Below are 20,723 nucleotides of genomic sequence, written 5' to 3'. Positions count from 1 at the left end.
CACCTGGCATAAGCAGATACTTCCTCACCTTCTAGGTAGTATGAGGGCAACAGGTGGAGCCTGTGGGCATCACTCCAGCCTCCCAGCACCCATTCCACAGCTTCCTGCCTCACTCATCCTACCTCCCCTCCATCCTACCCACTAATGGGTAGGAAGCCTTCCTAAGCACCCCTACCCACCCATCCACCCCACACTCACCTCACAAAGGGCTCTCTAGGCCCCTGGACCTTCAATGGCATCTCAGTGCCTCGCCAGTGCTTGGTACAAAGCAAATACTTGAATGAATAAAATAAGGGATCAACTTTGCCAATGTCTGCCACAAGCAAGTAAGATGTCTCAAGTAGTTTTAGCCCAGGGCCCAGAACATGATGCTAATTCCATAGCAAGTCATCCTGTTGGATCGCCTGTGGAGAATGGTAGGTGGAGAATAATGACCCCAGAATTCCATGCAGCTAAGGCTAATGACATGGAGACATGGAGGCCAGCAACTGTTGATACCACAAATGGGGGAAGGGGTGATGGCTCTGAGGGCCGGGGGGGGGGGGTCTCCTAAGAAGCTGATCACCACTCACGGGAGTCAGTCACCTGCTCAACATCATTGGGTTTCTTCATCCATCTAGTCACATGCCTCCCTGTCTCTCTGAGGGACCAGAAACATGGGCTCCTGCAAATCACACACAATGAATTCTTAACCCCAAAGAGCTTTAGGCTGGGCTCTCACACAGTGTTCTTGCAAGGTTGCTGAGAGCAGGTGACATGCACTGATCCCAAGAGAGTACACAGCACTGTGCTAAGTAAAGCCAGGTGTCTGTCATCTGATCTCATAGTTCTGCAAGCTTGCTCCAAGGACCCCAGGGTTCCCACCACTTTCCTTCCAGGGGTCCACAGGTTAAATCAATTAACAGGATAGCATTCTACTTTCTTATGGGATGACATCTGATGGCACAAAAGCCATGGTAAATGGCTGGGACCCGTGACTCAAGTGGTAGAATACTTGCTGAGCAAAGCAGGAGACCTTGAGTTCAAATCTCAGTGTAACACACACACGGTGCCACAGAGAGTGAAACTTGAGCCTTCTGCAACTAGCCTATGTTCTTCATAGATACACAGGCCCAGTAACAAAATGTGCCAGTGTTATGTACATACGAGTGACTGCCCTTTCTTGTGTGATTGTTGTTCTTAATGTACTATATTATTTCGCTTCTCTTTTCTGCCCTTTGGTTAAGTTCATATTGTTACTTGTATCTGACTTTGTTACCTGGTATACTGTATATACGTTTATTTGTTTATTTTTAATAGGAAAGGGAAGAGGAGAAAACACTATGATTGGGAGGGGTGGGGAGAGAGTTATGGGGACAAAAACATGAAAGGGGTATTAATGTGTGAGAAGCAATGCACCTACTACCTGGTGAATATAACTTTAACCCCTCTACACATTACCACAACATTAAAAAATTAAAAATTTTATTTAAAAAAGTGACTGTCCTTGAGGAGAAAGTAAAAACAATTCATTCCCTGAATCTCAGCCCCTTCAGTCAACAGCCTTTTGCTGTTCTGCATGCTGAAATAGGAAGTATGCATAAAGCCTTTCAAGCTGCAAGTGTTTTCTCATAAGGGTGCAAGATAAATTCGCATGTATTACCAATGATAGGTGAACTGGGGCTTTCAATGGAAGATCAGAATTCAGGAAAACCTGGGTCAGTCACTGGGAGCTTAGCAGATTCCCCTTTCAGAGGTGTGTCTCATGACAAGTACAATGACATGAATGGCAATTCATGACGTGAATTTTATTTTATTTTATTTTATTTTTGCCAGTCCTGGGCTTGAGCTCAGGGCCTGAACACTGTCCTTGGACTTTCTCAAGGCTAGAGCTCTACCACTTGAGCCTCAGCACCACTTCCGGCTTTTTTCTATGTATGTGGTACCAAGGAATCGAACCCAGGTCTTCATGCATGCTAGGCAAGCACTTTAACCACTAGGCCAAACTCCCGGCCCATGATGTTAATTTTAAAATGATGACACAAGGTCTGTTCAGACTTGGAAGATATACATTACTAATTTTCCCAATGACCAATGCTTTTGATGTTACAAAATCACACACACACACACACACACACATACACACACACACACACACACCAGAGCCAATGTGTAACACAGTCCAAGGGATTTTAATGTAACAAAGAACAAAAAGATTATGAAGCCAGGTATGATACGCATACCTATAATCCCAGCCTTCAGGAGGCCAAGGCAAGAGGATTCTAAATTCAAAGCTAGTCTAAGCTACAGAGAGAGAAAGAGAAGATGTCCCAGGCCAACCTGGCCTGGGCTACAGAGAGAGACCCTGTCTCTTAAATATATATATATATATATATATATATATATATGTTCCACATTTTAATTAAGTTCTAAAAACCTACCACCTGTAAATTTGTATGCAGTATTAAAGAAAAATATCCACAAGCTAATAAAACACTCCTCCCTTTCTAGCTACTTATCTATGCAAAGCTGCATGTTCCTTACAGAACTGCATCACGACACACTGAAGGCATAAGCGGACAGGAGAATCCATCTGGCTTCTACTGAGCCAGACATCAAAGAGACTCACAAAAGGGGAAAACAATGCCACTCTTACACTTACTTACACACACACACACACACACACACACACACACACACACACACACACACACAGAGAGCTTCTGAAATGATAAATCTCAACACATCTGTGGTGAATCCAGATGGTTTTTTCCTCTTCCTGAATATCTTTATTCACATTTGTATTTAGCATTCTTAGTGCCCGGGGGCCTCTGGATGCCCGTTTGACCGTGCAGCCTGGCCACTGTATCAGCAGCCATGGTTTAGCAGCAGCTTTGCAGCCAAAGCTAAGCTGGCCCTTCTGCAGCACTGGGGACACCCAAGGTGACACAGGTGAAGTGTCACCATGGGAAACACCAGGTCACTGAAGTCAGACAGCCCTGGGTAGACAGCCAGCAACTGTCCTGTCCAGAACCCTGGCCAAGCCTTGCCTTTGTGGCTGGTTTTCTACAGAGCTGCTCCCCAGCTGACCAGGTCAGCTCCAGAACACACAGGCAGCTCAGGTTCCCTTGAAGAAACAGAGCCCAAAGAAGACACAGCTTCCTCACGCACCACTGGCCTGCAAGGGGTACCTTGGCCCAGAGTCCACACATCCACAACTAGAGTATAGCCCAGGGGCCTGGCTTCTAGTCTACCCTTCCAAACCTTGGTGTCCCCACTATTGAAAGGACACAGCACTTGACCTCAGGTGGCTTCCCTCAGACTCCACGTCATGGTTCTCATCAGCGCCCAGTGGGAGGCAGAGACAGGAAAGGTGATGGCTTATCCCCCACAGGAAGGGACCATACCAGATGGACGGATGGACGACAGGCCAACATTCCATCGGGAGCCCCACCTGCTGGAGGCCTACAGGGTCATGGGAGCGGGAGTGTGTTGGCATGCAGAGGAGGAAACAGGATTTACTACGGAAGACCAGGCACACGGCGGACCCCAGGCAGGAAAATGACCTCATTTCACACTCTGTCCTCTTCACTTCCGGCCCTGGCAGGGGAGGGACTTAACCCTGAGTGGGCCAGGTTTCACCAGGCCCTCTTCTCTCTACTCCTAGCAGCTCCAATTCTCAGATGAGGGGACTACAGCTAGCTGCACAGCAGAAGAGAAAGCTTCCTGAAGAGACAGGCAATGGAGCTGAACCTGGAAGGGCACATGAGGCGGGGGGGGGGGGGGGGGAACACGACGATGACAGGAATGGCATGTTGCTTTTTGCTTCCCACAGCCTCCTAAGGAATAATGCAATATTGTCAGGCCAAAGAGAGAATGGGCTGGGGATAGGATGAAGTCCAAGTGTCTTAAAGATGGTAGCCAGACATTAGGTGTGCTTGTGGGGTGTGCTCAGCTGCCAGGACCAGCACTAGGAGCGAGGCATGACTGCGGCCTGCATCAACCTTGGACAGCTGAGCTATGGCGGTGACCATGTACAAAGCCATCACAGCAACAGCCGCATGTATCTCTGGGATCTCTGAGGCCTGAGGCTTAACTGGCCTGATGTCATCAACTCCAACCACATTTGGTTTCTCTGTAAAGAGAAGGGAAACCATAAGTGCCACAAGGCACTGAGCAAGCAGGCTGCTTCTCCCAGCCTCAGCTCCACCTCAGCTGCCCCCTAAGCAGCCCCCTGTCATCTCTAGCAATCCTGGAGGTAGAGATCAGGAAGATCCGGGTTCAAGAACAGCCTAGACCTAAAAAGGTAGCAAGACTTCATCTCAACTACCAAGGAGGGCTTGGCAGTACTGTCTGTCATCCCAATGTGCTAAGGGATGCCAAGTAGGAAAATTGAGGTTGGAAATCAGCAAAGCGAAAATTCAACACCTACCTGAGAAATAACCTTGAACAAAAAACACTCAAGAACAGCATCCAGATTCCAAGTGCAAGCTCCAGGGCACACACACACACACACACACACACACACACTTTTCAGACATGGCTAGAGCACCTACCTACTAAGCTTGAAGGCCCTGGGTTCAAGCCCTAATACTGCCAAATAAGCAAACAATAAGTAATTAAAAATCTTAAAATACAGGCTGGGTGCCAGTGACTCACACCTGTAATCATAGCTACTCAGGAGGCTGAGATCTGAGAATCACAGTTCAAAGCCAGCCTAGGCAGGAAAGTCCATGAGACTTATCTCCAACTAATTGCAGAAAGAGCAAGAAATAGAATAGTGGTTGGAGTGGTAGAACACTGACCTTGAGTTAAAAAGCTCAGGGACAAAACTCAGGCTCAGAGTTCAAGCCCCAGGACTTAAAAAGAAATAGCAGCACTAAGATTTGAACCTGGTAGTCCTAAATGCCAGGCTCATCCCACCACTTGGCAAAACAAGCTCCCACTAGGATTCAAGGGGCTCTCCCAACTCTGGGTGGATGGAGCCTGGCAGGACACGCCACAACCTAGAACTCAAGACAGAGGCCACCGAAGGAGGAAGGCACAGAGGAAAAGACAAGGCTTTGCGTCTCTCTCTCTTCCTGTTTATCTGTCCCCTCTGTCCCACAGCTCCTGGTAGCTGTTTGTTCATGGAAAGTCCTGCCAGGAAGAACATCCTGCCTCACGTGCCCTGGCCACGACGCCCCCACCAGCCTTGCACTGAGGACAGTAAGGCCCATCTGCAGCTGGAGAGATAGACCCACTGCCACCAATCAGCTCCATTCTCAGGCTATGGAAGTGTCACCAGAATTCAGGAGTACCTGACAACCAAGTCTGGTTCACCAATGGTATGCTGTGTGAACCTGGCCAAAGTAGGAACCTCTCTGAGCCAAGCACCCTCATCTGCAAAACGAAGATCACGTCTACTTTCTAGGGATGACCAAAAGACCATTCAGGGACCAGAGAGTGGGTAGTCCAAAAGAAGAGTCAACCAAGAAATGCAACGATGGCACATCGTCGTTGTACACTGTGATGTGGGCAGCCACTGGCTGAGACAGAAAGGGGAAGGCAGGCCGGAGACATATTTTAGATACAGCAGTCACAGAGAGGGCCTAAGTTAACATGGAGAACAGGAAGACAGGGGCCGGGTGGGAAAGCATGCCCCGCAGAGGGCAGAGCTTATGCAAATGCCCTGAGGTGGTGAAGAACCAGGGCTGCTTTCCCCACCTCCCCACTGGAAGGATAGGCTTCTGCCTCAGGCTACCCTGCGGTTTACTAGAGAAACTCACCCACCTGCTGACCCCATACCCAGCACACAGCGAGCCCGAGCACTCCAAGGCGGCAGGCTCAAACTGCACACTTGGGACTTCCATGGCTCCAACCCTCCAGGTGGACATTCCTGGAGACAGTGGAAGGGCGGAGGAAGGTGCACTTGGTCAGCAAAATAGTGCTAGGCAGGAATGAAGAGCCAAGGTTCCACCAACCTTTCTTCATATTATTATTTGGATGGCACTGGGGTTTGGACTCAGGGCCTTGTGCTTGCTTGGTACTCTACTGTTTGAACCACACCTCCAGTCCAGGTTTTTGCTGGTTAATTATTGATAGACTTTCATAGACTTTTCTGCCTGGACCGGCTTCAAACTGCAGTCCTCCAGACGTCAGCCTCCTGAGTAGCTGGGCTCCTCTAACCTTCAGAGGCTCACATCCTCATCTGTAAATTGTTCTTCCAGTTCTGTCACAAAGCCATGCTACAAACATCTCCGGGGCGCTTGTATGTGTGAGGCAGAGCTCACGGAGCTGACAACACAGGGAAGAATGCCTGTCATGGTCCTAGTAGCACAAGATAGAGCAATAAACCTCAGGAATTAGGAAAACAGATGGTATGAGAAGCTACAGAAATTATCGACAGAATTTTAGACAGGGCACCCAAAAGTTGGGCTCAAGTTGGAGGAAAACTGAAAAAGTGACATGGCAAGCTACAGTGTTCACCAAAGGAAAAGCACTGCGGTGGGTAGAAGAGACACCACGGTAAAGGTCCTGAGGTAATAGGCACCTGGTATGCCACAGGAGCCGTGAAGCAGCCAGCGTGAGCGTGAGCATGGTTAACGGTGTGGGAGCCCCAGAAGCCACCACTGATTGTCAGGTTCAAAAATGGCGGGGGCAGGACAGAGGGCATGCTGATCTGATTTCTATGTACTGACAAAGTCTCTCTAGCTGCTGTGTTAGATAGAGGAGAGAGGGGACAAGAGCAAAAGCTGCAGCCCTGTCTGGAGCCTGCTGCAGTCATGGAGTGGCACTGGCTGCCTGGCCAGCTCCCAGGACAGGTGAGGGGAGGGAAAGGGGAAGGACCTCGTGGCCCACCCAGGTTTCATGCATACTAGACAAGCACTCTCACCACTAAGCCACATTCCCAGCCTGTGGCCCCCACCATTTCTGTATGAGAATAACAGATCACTTCTAGATGCTGAATAGCAAGAGTCCCAAGGTAGCCACCAACCCCCAATGGGACAGACGGTATGCAGGAGGGCTGCACAGAGAGCCCGGGAACACAGTTTCCGCACTTCACAGTCTCAGAGGGAAGTGGCAGGCCCTGGGCCCTGTGAAGACAGAGGAACTTTCTGAGGTCAGTGCAGCACAGCAGGAAAACAAAGCCCATCCACCCAGAGAGGACACAATGCCATTCACAGGGACTTTCCAGAACCAACCATGCCCAGGCAATGTTAGGTACAAGGGCCAGAGGCCAGGCAGGAAGAATCAGGAGCAAATGCTTGATAGCCCTGGAGTTTTCTTAGGGGGGGGGGGGGAGAGTGATAAAAATGTTTTAGAAGTAGATATAAGTAACAGTTGCCAACATTATGAATGTACTAAATACCACTAGGTTTGACACTTTGAAATACCTAATTTGGGGTCAGGAGCTAGTGCTCTCCTAGCATGCATAAAGCCCTGGGTTCAACACCTTGGTACCACATAAAATAGCCATAAGTGGCACTGTGGCTCAAGTGGCAGAGCACTAGCCTTGAGTAAAACATATCCAAGGACAGTGTCTAGGCCCTGAGTTCAAGCCCAGGACTAGCAAAAAAAAAAAACAAAAACAAAAACCACCTAATTTGAGAATGAGTTGATAGCAGTGTTTATGGTTAACATGTGTGAGGTCCTCCTGGCTTTGATCCTCAACACCCAGAATTTAAAGAAAAAAAAGGCTAGAGGTAGGCACAAATGGCTCATACTTATTATCCTAGCCACTTAAGAGGCTGAGATCTAAGGATCACAGATCTAAGCCAGCTTAAGCAGGAAAATCCAGGCGGCTCTTATCTCCAATTAACCATCAGAAAAACAGAAGTGGCACTGTTGGCTCAAAGTGGCAGAGCACTAGCCCTTGAGCAAAATAAGCTCAGAGACAGCATCTAGGCCCGGAGTTCAAGCCCCATGACTGACAATAAAGAAAGGAGGGGGCAGGGGAAAGGGGAAGGAAGGAGGAGGGAGGAGAGGAGGGGGAAGAGAGGGGAGGGCAGCATTCTCTGGTCTTTTCATAACCATCACATAAGCAAACCATGCCTTACAATTGCAGGCCTCAGTTTGCTCCTGTTTCAGGTCTTCCTTCTCCGTGAAGGGGCAGCACAAACAAAGGGTGAGATTGGGATCAAAAAACAGTGGGAGGTGGGGGGGAGGGAAATGGGGACCAAGACATGAGAAAGGGTATCAATGTATGTGAATTAATGCACCTTCTATCTGGTGAATATAATGTAACCCTTCTATTAATTACAATAAAAATATATGGAAAAAAAACAGTGGGAGGTGAGCCACCTCCAACCCCACAAGAGCCCAGCAGTCCAGCAGGTCACTCACAGGGATGGCATCAACAGGAAACATGCAAAGCCCATGGATGACCGTGCCAATTCCTGATTCTCATGGAAAGTGGGCTGAAGAGCCATTCTGTAGAGTTTCAATGGCAGCACTGTTCGCTCTTATCTGCCCTCAAATGAGCCAGCTCGGCAGTATCATATGGGTGCCCCATTTGGGCAGGTGTTTGGGATCACTCTCGGGCAGTCTCAGCTTCATTGTGAGGTCTGATTACACAGAATCATCCATCCACCTACATGGCTCACACAACTGAGCAGGTAACAGAGGCGGGGGTTCAGGAGCTGGGCACTGTGCCATCAACACCAGAAATTCCAATGGCAGCCAAGGTCCTTCCAAAGATACCAGCACTGCCCACTAGAAAGGGAGTGGCTTTTTGATTCCCTTGGTATTTCATGGGTTTTGTATTGTCACGTACTAGGGACCCAAGCTAGAGTCATCCTGGCACATTCTAGGCAAGGGTTCTACCACTGAGCTCCATACCCAGCACCCTGTTTGTTTTATAACTAAATATTACTATTACTACTACTACTAGTAATAATAATAATAATTAAAAATCCTATTAAAGTCCAAGAATGAGGAACACAATTATATTCAAATATGAATAATGGAAACCACAAGTGAAGGGCTACTTTTCTTTAAAAGAACATCCAGGCTGGGAGTTTGGCCTAGTGGTAGAGTGCTTTGCCTAGCATGCACGAAGACCCGGGTTCGATTCCTTGGTACCACATACATAGAAAAAAGCGGGAAATGGTGCTGAGGCTCAAGTGGTAGAGCTCTAGCCTTGAGAAAGCCCAAGGACAGTGCTCAGGCCCTGAGCTCAAGCCCAGAACTGGCAAAAAAAATTTATAAAAGAAAGTCCATAAAAAGCACATATGAATACACTTATATGATGTATCAACAAAGACAGAAAGCACACAGTGGCTCGCCAGCCTATGGCTATCAGTGGGTACAGAGTATCTTTAGGAGATGGTAAAACATGATAGATGCACAGCTCTACACTAAATATACTAAGAGCTGAATATACTGAACTGTATGCTTTTAAACAGTTATGTTTAGATAGGGGAGGTCTCACATATTACACTCATTAGAGCAGCAAAAGGCTGGAGAATTCCCAGGAAAATAGCTTCCCTCCCAGGGCTTCACTCTTCTCCTCCCTGCTATGGGGTCCCTGAGACCCTGGGTGGCAAGGCAACCCCAGCTGGCTGCCTGTGCCATCACCACCAGAAGGAAGGCTCCCGGGATTCGCCTCATAGCACAAGGTTCACATACTACTTGGAATTCTTAAATTAGGAAAAATAAAAAATAAAAACAAGGGAAACAAGCAGTGTCAAAAACACACAGGAACAGGTTTCATGTGGATGTGGATATGCATGGCACAATCAAGGAGTAAATAGATAACAGGAACTCAAAGCCTGTAAGACTTAAGCAAGGGTCAGGGAAGCTGTGAATACAAATATCTGAGTGCAGCCCCTTCCTCTGGAGGCAGACTCAGGCGTGTATACATATACACACCTACACACACACATACACACACACACACACACACACAGAGGAAAGGACTGCTGTCACTAAGGCTAGCACCATGCACACTTCTACCTAGCAAAGAGTTCTCAGCAAGGACTTCCTGGGCTTCCAGCAAGCAAGCAGTAAAGAGGAGTCCTCCCTTCTTGCACAGTCCCAAAGCCCTTCTGTAGAGCTAACAAACCGCCTCTGTTGGGCCCCTTGCTTCCAGCAACACTTCACAGAGACAGGAAGAGCAAGCCTCTGCTGGCTGCAGGGGATCAAGAAGAGGAGGAGGGGAAGACCCAAAGCCACCAACTTTCCCCCCCAACCCCTACCCAGCACAGATTCCCCAGCTATTTTGGAGAGGCTGATGGCTTCTGTTCTAATGTCTCCCTCCTCTAGAAACCTATTCTAAATTCTCAACTTACCAACTCCAGGAAGCCCCCATCTCAGCCCCTCAAAGCTTGCTCACAAGCTACAGGTTCCCATCTCAGTAGGGGGGAGAGGGGAGGATTGAGGGGATCTCTAAGACCATGGCCAAATGGAAAAAGTAGGTCTCACAACCATGCCTGGTAGCACCTTCTTTAACAGTCCCAGGTCAAAGACCACAATCCAGGTAGATGTACAGGGAAAATGCCAAGCTGTAGCATCTCCTTTGGGAAGGAGACAGGACAGAAGGCCTGGAAAGGGGAATTCTACATTTTGCTTTCTCTCCCTGAAGCTGCTACTTGAATCTTTCATAAAGATAACTACTTTCTACTTTTACCTCATATTAGACCCTTGGCATCGTATCCATGGCTATGTGGCCAAGAGTGCTCAAGATCCAGAGTTCAATACTCTTAAAACCCTCTAATTCATCCCCGCTATACCAACACCAGCCCTGAGCATCTTTAACGTGAAACAAAAATCACAGCTATTCAGGCTAGGAGTTTGGCCTAGTGATAAGAGTGCTTACCTAGCATGCACAAAGACCCAGGTTCAGTTCCTCAGTACCACATACATAGAAAAAGCCAGAAGCGGTTCTGTGGTTCAAGTATACGGTAAAGCTCTAGCCTGGAGAAAGCGTAAGGACAATTCGCAGGTCCTGAATTCAAGCCCAGGACTGGCAAAAAATAAAATAAATCACTGACATTCACAAGAATACTGCCCACCAAAACTCCATCTTTCTTCTTGTTCTTATTGCGAACGCTACAGATGCTTTACTCCTTCTCCACTAGCCTAACAACATGCAGCCTTTCAACAACTCCACATTGTCATTTTATCACTTACATTAAGCTCTCATGTCCTCTAGGGGCTGGAAGACTCACCATTACTTTTATTTATTACCTTGCTTTTCAGGCACCATTTGCTTTTTTTGGGGGGGAGGAGGGGGAATACTATATTTTCACAAAATTAAAGACAAAGAAACATTAAGCAGATCACAAAATGGTATGGACACAACTGAGCATATATGGCAACGACTGAGAACCCCGCATCAACTCTGCTGCACAATTTAACCTTTTGGGTTTTGAAATTTCTTTTGACTTTTTTTGGTAATTTTTTGACTACACTTGGTCAAAAACTTTGTCTGGTAAATCCACAAATAATACTGGGCATCAGTGACTCATGCCCATAATCCTTGCTACTCAGGAAGCTGAGCTCTGAGAATCCTAACTTAAAGCCAGCCTGGGCAGGAAAGTCCATGAGACACTCATCTCCAATTAACTAAAAAAGGCCAGCCATGGCCTCAAAGTGGTAGAGCACTAGCCATGAACACAAAAGCTCAGAGACAGTTCCTAGGCCCTGAGTTAAGGTCGCAGGATGGCACAAAAAGTAAGCAAATAAATAATAAATAAATAAATCCACAAGTAAACTGAGCTTACTATAACACATTCCACACACTGCAATAATATTCCATAATAAAAATAGAATAAACTAAGCCGGGTAAGGTGGTTCATTCACTCCTGTAATCCTAGCTACTCAGGGGGCTGAGATCTGAGGACCCAGGTTCAAAGCTAGCCTGGGCACTAAAGTCCATGAGAATCTTATCTCCAATTAATCACTAGAAAAGGGGAAGTGGGACTGTGGCTCAAGAGGTAGGGCAATAGCCTTGAGCTGAAGAGCTCAGGGACATGAGCCCAGGCTGATTTCAAACCCATGACCACCTACCCACACGCATGCACACACACACATTTAAAAAAAAACAACAAACTATGTACCTAGCTGGGGTTCACACTACTATCTATCTACAAACCTGTCTACTAGGGAGACAAAACGGGAGGACCAGAGAGTTCCAAGCAAGCCCAAGTAAAAAGTTAGCAAGACTGCATCTCAACAAACTAGTCAGGCATGGTGGTAGAGGTTCAGAGTTATTAATAGGAGGATAAAATGGGGTTCTATATAAACCCAGTATTGACAAATTGCTGACGGCTAGTGGCTCATATCTGCAATCCTAGCTACTTAGGAGGCTGAGATATGAAGCCAGTCTGGGCAGAAAAGTCCATAAGATTCTTATCTCCAATAAACTATTTAGAAAAAAGCCAGAAGTCACACTGTGGTTCAAGTGATAGCAGAAGAAGCTCAGAGACAGAGCCCAGGCCCTGAGTTCAAGTCCCAGAATTGGCAAAAATAAATAAATGAATAGTGGGTATAGATTTCATAGTGTATATTCTTCAATTAACAACTATTTTTGTTTCTTGGGGTTTTTTTTTAATAAGATAGGGAAGGGAATGGGGTATAATTGCTAAGTGCAGGTTTTCTTTTGGAATGCCAAATGTGTTTTGGAGCTCAACAGAAATAGTGTTGTAGGAAGTGGTGCTGTGGCTCAAGTGGTAAAGCACTAGCCTTAAGCTGAAGAGCTCAGACACAGCAACGAAGGAAGGAAGGAAGGAAGGAAGGAAGGAAGGAAGGAAGGAAGGAAGGAAGGAAGGAAGGTTGGTTACATAACACTGTGAATGAACTGCACAGCACTGAAAATGCATTGCATTTAAACAGGTTAACTTTATGTCAAGTGAATCTCACCTTAATGGAAAGAAATTCTTTTTAAAAAGCAAGACCAAGAGAAAACAAAAACAAACAATAAAACAAAACAAAACAAAAAAAACAGAAAATGGGGTCCAACCAACTGACAGCCCAGAGTTTACTACCCTAGGCCTTAGGCCCCATCCAGAGGCCCTGGGAGGTGGGACTCACTGTAGGCTTTCCCTTGAGCCAAATGCCCCAGCCCTGGATTCCACCTCAACCTTGAGCAGGGCTTTTTTTCTCCCTAGCTTCTGGAAACAAGAGCTTGCTGAAAGACCTTGGAGTAGGCCAGGCAGAGCTGCACTGGTGGAAACTCTGAAGATCCCAAGCTTCTCCAACAGATAGGGCTGCATTTGGGTACACTGAAGTGGGACCATGAAAATGGTAACGATTAAGGTTAAACAACCACAATCACACAGGCTAAAAGCAAGGCTCTGCCAACCAGGGTCCTGAAGCTCTGACGGGAGGCTACCCTGGGGAGCAGAGGGGTGAGTATCAACTTCAGGGGTCCCAGTCACTGCAGGGTAGCAGTTGACGAGAACACATCTACCAGCCTCTGATAACCAGCAGAAGAGTTAACACCTTCATGAGGCAATCCAGCTCCAGGAAAAGGAAAAAGGGAGATGTTCCCCTTTGAGTTTTCCAAACAATCTTCCCAGTATCCCTGTCCTTGACTCCAGGAAGGGGCAGCACGGGGTGGAACAGCCTGGAGGACTGGCATAGACTGGAGTTCAGCAAGACACAGCAACTAGTCAGGTCCCAGGTCATCTGAGGACACCCACCACTGCCCCCAGCACGGCCCCAGACCCAGTCTCCACCATGTCTCATAGGATCCCCAGTTAATTCAGCATCACATCCTTTTCTCCCAGAACTCCCAAAAGCCCTGTTCTCTGGGTATCCCCCAGGATCTGCAGAGACACACCTCATTTCCAGAACTGCAGGGTGTGTGCAAGAACCATGGTGGACAGAAAGCCTAGACCACCTGTGTCCCTCACTAAAATATCCACACCTTGGCCCAGTGGAAAATTTACAAATTCCTGGCCTTCTTGCAATGCCCATATGTGTCATCTTGCTGCAGGTAAACTGTGCCCTCCTCCAGCTCCAGCCATGGGCACCACCAACCTGGCCTACTGGACACGAGTGGGATATGGTGCAGCACATGTATGTGTCATGTATGTGACTCATTCCTTACTCTTCTCCTAGAAGGGGCAGAATCTAATCCACATTTGGTTCCCCTGAACTCGTACGGAACCCAAGGCCAAGGACCAAAAATCAAGTACTGACACCTCTCATCCTTGAAGCATTAAGTCTGTGCCTAAGGCCACACAGCCAAGGAGAGAGGAAAAGGAATCCAGACCCAGACAGTATCCTTGGGGGGAGATAGGAAGCTGGCCAGGGGCACAGCTGTCAAGACAAGCTCTGGGTAGAATAGGAACTGGGGGATTTTTACAAAAGCCAGTGATCACCCACTTTCTCATTCCCAGGTCTCAGACAAAGGCCTGGGAAAGGGAGCAGGGCCCTCAGCCAGCCCAGCCAGCAGCTCCCAGCCCATCCCTGTGCCACATGCCAGTTATAGGAAACATGAAAAGGCTGTCTGCGAAGAGCCTTGGTCTGGGTTGGGGAGAGGCAGGGCTGTCCACTGGAAAGCCAGAACCATGATTTGGGGCTATTCTTAGCAAACCACTGGCTCCCCTCCCAGAGGCCCAGCAGGCAGCAGGCCCAAGGTTCTACACACCCAGCCTGCCATTTCCTGACCCTGCCCGGAGGTCCCGCAGGACTAGGAGGGGCTGGTGGGCTGAGAGAACAAAATACTCCAACTTTCAAATGAAACCTGCAAACCTTGGCCCCAGACCCCCAGAACAGGCACCTCGCTGCTGAGGAAGCTCAGAAGCCTTGGTGACCAAGGAGGCTCCGATGGGTGCCCCCATGCTGACCAAGTGCCACACAGCTTCCACAGACTTTCACCCATTAACCCTCCAACATCCCCAAGGGCCTGAGTTACTGGCCCCACTTAAAGATGAGGCAATAAGACATTAAGTAACTTGCTTCATGTTACAAGCCAAGGTCACACAAGCAATTGGTAGCACACTGTATCAAGGATCTGGGCTGGCTCCAAGCTGCCAGGCTAGTCTAGAAAGGCCCCTGCCCAACCCAAGTCAGGGTAGGAAAGGAAGGCACCCATGCCAGGGACAGTGGCTTTCATCACAGACCCATTTGCATATCTGCAGAAAGGGAAGCAAGAAGATCCAGACCTGTCAGACCTGCAAGCCTGGGTCTAGCAGGTAAATCCAACAGCCAGGTTTTTCTGATATCCTGGGGCCACCTGGCCTCACTTTGGGTAGATGCAAAAGGGGGGGATAATCAAAGATCAAAAAAAAACATAAAACTCCTGTTGGTGCCAGTGACTCATGCAGGCAGCAGGTAGGTAATTCTAGCTACTCAGGAGGCTGAGAGTTGAGGGTTTCAGTTTGAAGCCAGCCCAGATAGGAAAGTCTGTGAGACTCTTATCTCCAATTAATCACAGAATTAATTGGGAAGTAGAGGTATGGCTCAAGACTGCTACCATTGAGCAAAAGGAGCTCAGGGACACAGCCCAGGCTCAGAGTTTAAACACCAGGCCCAGGGGAACCACACACACACACACACACACACACACACACACACACACACACACGCACGCACGCACGCACGCACGCGCACTCGCACGCGCAGGCACACACCCCCCTCCTGTTGGTGCCTAGGCATAATCCCTACTCTGTAATTTACAGGGTGACTCTCAATATAAAACAGGAAATAGAACTCATTAAGGTCCTCAAGTCAACCCCAAAGTGGGAGTCTAAAAATTAAGAGCCACTGGGCCAGGAGTTTGGCCTAGTGGTAGAGTGCTTGCCTAGCAGGCACAAAGGCCCAGGTTCGATTCCTCGGTACCACATACATAGAAAAAAGCTGGAGGTGGTGCTGTGGCTCAAGTGGTAGAGCTCTGGCCTTGAGAAAAAGTCCCAGGACAGTGCTCAGGCCCTGAGCTCAAGCCCCATGACTGGCAAAAAAAAAAAAAAAGAGCCCTTGTCTCACCACTACCTCAAACAGGACAATGTCTGAACACCGTTATCACACGTAGGGCCTGTGATGGCAGAGCAAATGTCCCTTGGACTTCATCTCTCAGCCCCCTCCCCAGGCCCTGATACCTCCTCTGAATATCTGCCCTGGGAGTACAGGTGTCCTTAGGTCAGCTCACCTCTATGTCTGTGCCGTGGTGGGTCCACCTGACACATCTGCCTCCCATATTGGTAGATCCCAATCCCAGGATGGTGTACATCTGTTTCCACACACATCTGTAGCTCAGATGTGGGCCCCACTGTCCCTACACATGTCTTTGTCTCTACACTGCCTGTCCACCACACCATCTTCCCACGCCTGGTCTCCTACACATAGAACCAGTTCCTCTCCGTCTCTGCCCACACGATCACGACTGTACCGGTGTGGGCTTCCCCACCTGTGTCTGGGTGGCCTGGTCTGTGTGTGCAGCTGTTGGAGGAGAGTGGGGTGTGTTACCACAATGCTGGCCAAGGGCTTCTGCATGCTCAGCAACTCCCACTCCCAGAACAGAACCCAAGACCAAGGGCAGGCATGCACTGCCACTTCCACAAAGGGTGCTCTGCCAGGGACAACGGGCAAAGGGCTGAGCAGCAGACACTGCAGACACTGGAAGAAGAGAATTCAGAGTAGACCCAGGCTCCACCCTACACAGTCCAACCCCAGGGAAAGGAGCAAACCCCACCACCTTGGGTCTGTCTGCCCTCACAGGAAACCACGTCTGGCCCATCAGCCTTCCAGCCTCCCCTCTCTGTCCCCCAGTCATGGAAGCTCTTCAGAAAGGAAGTGAGGACTTCCTCCTGCTGGCTTCTTAATCTCCTACAGCAAGGGCTTTAAAACCCCCAAACCTCAGGGATCCAGGAGCAGCTAGCAGAGTCCTGTGCTCAATGTGCCCAGTGAAAGCAAATGGGTTTCTAGGCCCCAAAACAAAATCTGGAAGTAGAGGTAGGATCTCCCCAGCTCTCCAGAGCCCTGGGAATAGAGGGAGGTCCTGACAACCCAGAGGAAAAAAAGAGCGTGAGGATGCAGCCAGGAAGGCTACCTGATGCCCCTATGGCAGGGGCACCTGCATCAGTGTACCAACGACACAGACCTTCCTGGCATTTCTACTGACATCAATCAGGACTGGCATCAAAACTCTTCATGCAAGACTTGTGTTTGGCTTGTCTTCCCCCTGTAGAGCTGAGCTACTTGGGGACAGATGGTCGGGGGTTTTCCCACCATCCCAACCCTCTAGGCCTGGTCCAGAGCCTGGCATCCAACAGGTGTTCAGTCACTGCGGCTGATGCCTGAGACTGACCGGTGGGGATAGTAGAGTTGCCCCAAGCTTCCCGAGCCAGACCAGGGGCTTTTCTCTCATGTCTGACTTCTCAGGATAGCACTCTAACCATCCTGGCCTCGGAATCTGAAACAGGATGGTTCTCCCTCCCCCCCTCCCCAGAACAGAAAAAGAGGGCTCCACAGAATCAATCATCAAACCTGTGCCCGCTAAGGGCCTCAAGTGCCCTACAGATGCGCCTGGAGACGCCATCTCTGAACCTCGCAGTTAAGCCCACGCTTTCGGCCTTGCCATGAAAGTGGGGGTGTCGACAGCCCATATCTCCCCCAATTCAAGGGGGTACCTCAGGGCAAGGGTTCGGCCCAGAGCCCTTCGTACAACCTCCTGGAGAACCGCTCTCTTCAGTCAACGAGCTCCTGCCTGCCCCGGGGCGAGTTTGGGGGAGCAGGGAGAGGGTCGCAGAACCTCTCCTCCCCGGGGCTGGGTAGTGCCTCGGACCCGCCCTCCCCGAACTCGCCCCGGGCCCACGCGCGACGGTACCTGCCAGCCCGCAGCTCCCGGGGGCATCCGTGCAGCAGTGGCCGGCGCGCCGCGCCCGGATTGCGGGCGCCGAGTCAGGCAGCGGCGGGGCACTCCCCGCGCGGGTTCCGGCTGGATCCCCCACCTCCCCGACTTCCTTAGCCCATCCGGGGGCGGAGGCGGGTCCCGCGGCGGGCGGGCGGGCAGGCGGGCGGGGGGGCCGGGTCCGGCTCCGAGCGAAAGCGCGAGAGCCGAGCCCGCGCCGTTCGCTGCGCGCTCGGCCAGTGCGCGCCGCGCCGCAGCCCCGCGCCCGCGTCCCCCCCACGCCAGGGGCGGACCCGGCCCGGCCGCCAATCACCGCGCCCGCCGCCGCCGCCCCGGCCCGCCGGAGCCCCGGCCGCTCCACCGAGGGGCTCGGATTTAAAGACACACTCACCCAAGTCCCGGCGCGCGCTCGGCGTGCCAGAGCCGCGGGAGTAGCGGGGCTGGAAACCGCTGTGCCCAACTTCCCGGCCTGCCTCCTCCCACGGCTGGAGGAGGCGGCCCGAGAAGTCAGTTCCTCTTCCCTCGTCCCGAGCTCGGCTCCTTCTGGAAGATACCCAAGCCCCACATCCAGCCTCAAAAATGCAAACGCTTGTGGGCGCCACACCCCCCTCCCCGACGCCGGCTTCCCTCCTCTCCGTCCCGCCACCGTCTGCTTTTTAAAGCCAGGCCGAGCCTCAGCGGGAACGAGGCGAGCATCGGGATTCGAACTGGTGTCCCTGGGTAGCGCAGCTTGAGCTAGGCGATTGACATCTCTGGGTTCGACCCACTCCGGGTGTTCAAGGACGAACCCCCTCTACAGTAGACTGCCAGATCAACTGTGGACTTCTAAGCCCCAGACTTCCAGGGAAACGCGCCCAGAGGGCGCTCAGGAACTTGCAAAGAGAAAGGGACCCAGTGACTGCAAGCAGTGACGTGCCCCAGGGGGCCTTCCGGTCGAACAGCCATTCTATTCTGCTTAGTAGTGGGCCTCAGCCCAGCCCCACTGCCCCTCTGCCCAGACCGACCCGGGCTCACGCGCCCCCGCGGGCACCTACGTTGGCACTCACTTCCCCTGTGGGAGAACTGCTTTGTTGTGTTTGATGAGTCACTTCCGCCCTCTCTCCACTCCACACTGGAACAATCCTTCTTCCTCACCTGTCACTACCTGGCTGACCCCAAATCAGAGCTAGTTGAGGAGGTCCCACCTGCTGAGGAGCCTGAGAGCCCAGGATGAAGGCTCAAAGTCAGGGGCGACATCAGGTCAGTCCTGCCCAGGTCTTGAGCACCTAGGTTCCAAGTATTTCACATAGCTGACTATTATTCTGTGTGTGTGTGTGTGTGTGTGTGTGTGTGTGTGTGTGTGTGTGTGTGTGTGTGTGCTGCCCCTTAGCTTTTTTTGCTGAAGGCTGTGGTTCTACCATTTAAGCCATTCCTCCACTTCTGGCTTTTTGACAGCTAACTGGAGACAAGAGTCTTATAGACTTTTCTGCTGGGGCTAGCTTTGAACCTTGATCTCAGATCTCAGCCGTCAAAGTAACTGGATTACAGGTGGTTCAGTACCTGGCTCATTATCCCTATTTTAATGTATCAGGAAACCCAGCCCAAGGACCACTTGCCCTATTCAGACCTCCTCCTGCCCCACCATGTGTAAAGGTAGGAGCAAAGCCAAGAAGGGGTCTGAAGAAACCAGGGGACCTTGGGTCCCAGCAGAGCTTTCCTCAAAGCTTACTGACTGTGTGCTCCAGTGCAGACAGGGTAAATAAAACAAGCTAATCGCCAAGTTCTTCATGGGTAAGTAGGCCCCATCCTCTCTAGGTGAGGTGTTTGAGGAGCCAGTGAGCTGATAAAGGCCCTGATGCCTTTATATCATGATGCCTTGAGCATCATTCTCCTCCATCCTCCTCTTGCCCCTGCTCCATGTCCCACCCAACTGGGTGCCCCAAATGATGTCCCTGACTCCTTGATGCATCCAAGACAGTATGCTCTAGGCTGGGAGTTTGGCCTAGTGGTGGAGTGCTTGCCTAGTATGCAAGAAGACCTGGGTTCAATTCCTTGGTACTACATACATAGAAAAAAGCTGGAAATGGTGCTCAAGTGGTAGAGCTCTAGTCGAGAAAAGTCCAAGGACAGTGCTCAGGCCCCGGGTTTAAGCCCCACGACTGGCAAAAAAAAAAGACAGTATGCTCCTTGTGGCTAGGATGCAGGATGAAGGTAAGGGAATGAATGATGGATGGACACACACACAATCACAACACCCGCATGCACATGTAGTCTGAGGGTGGAAACATCTTTGATCTATTGGTTCCCAGTCCATGCCTGCCACATTAATTCCTTGTATTCACCATGTACACAGCAGATATTTCTGTTGAACCTAGTAGAAAAGCCCAGAGCAGAGATGTCCACAGGAACATCAACGATCACAGCCTTCTAGTTCCCAGCTACCAACCTCAGGACTCAGCTGACAGACAGACCCCAGACGTAAGGGTCTGTTAGAATTTTCTCAGAGACAGACTACAGACTGCATGTAAAGCACAGTGCCAGCCTTACCAGCCTCCCTCCCCCTCCAGGGTCTGCTGAGTCCCTGCTCAAAGCAGCAAGTCCTGCAGCACCAGCCATGAGGCCATAGGAAGAGGGGTACCCACAACCTGAAAACTTTGAGGACTAGCTTCACCTACCATGGGTAAATGGTAAGAGAGAAAAGCTCACAGAGCAGCTTAGCTACACGGAAGAGGCACACTGTCTTTTCTCCTGGCTCTGGAAGGGGAAAAAAAATCAGGAAGCTGGTTCTTTTCTCTTTGAAGAGCCAATCTGAGCCTTTCAAATGGCAGCAGAAGCTCTGAAATGCTGGCCAGGCGCTGGGAGCAAAGCCCAAAATCCACTAAGAAAAAGATATAGGGATCCCAGAACAGAAATTCAGAAAGCAGAAGGCTCAGAATCCATCCCCACTCACCTAGCCACCCCCACCATGCTACATCCTGTACATTCC

The 20,723-nt window shown here is 50.1% G+C and overlaps 1 protein-coding gene across 2 annotated transcripts in view; it reads right to left on the bottom strand.

Moving 5' to 3' along the window:
- Window positions 1-17,881, bottom strand: part of Pald1 (phosphatase domain containing paladin 1) — a 59,580-nt gene extending 41,699 nt beyond the window's left edge. For both annotated transcript variants that reach the window (XM_090346483.1, XM_090346485.1), the window contains exon 1: window positions 17,735-17,881. The gene's annotated coding sequence lies outside the window, so the exon portion shown is untranslated. The remainder of the gene's footprint in view (window positions 1-17,734) is intronic.
- Between the last annotated feature and the right edge of the window lie 2,842 nt (window positions 17,882-20,723).

The sequence above is a fragment of the Megascapheus bottae genome, chromosome 15 (genome assembly GCF_031878675.1).
Source record: "Megascapheus bottae isolate mThoBot1 chromosome 15, mThoBot2.hap1, whole genome shotgun sequence".
Taxonomy (NCBI): domain Eukaryota; kingdom Metazoa; phylum Chordata; class Mammalia; order Rodentia; family Geomyidae; genus Megascapheus; species Megascapheus bottae.
This window is presented reverse-complemented; position numbering and strand designations above follow the sequence as displayed.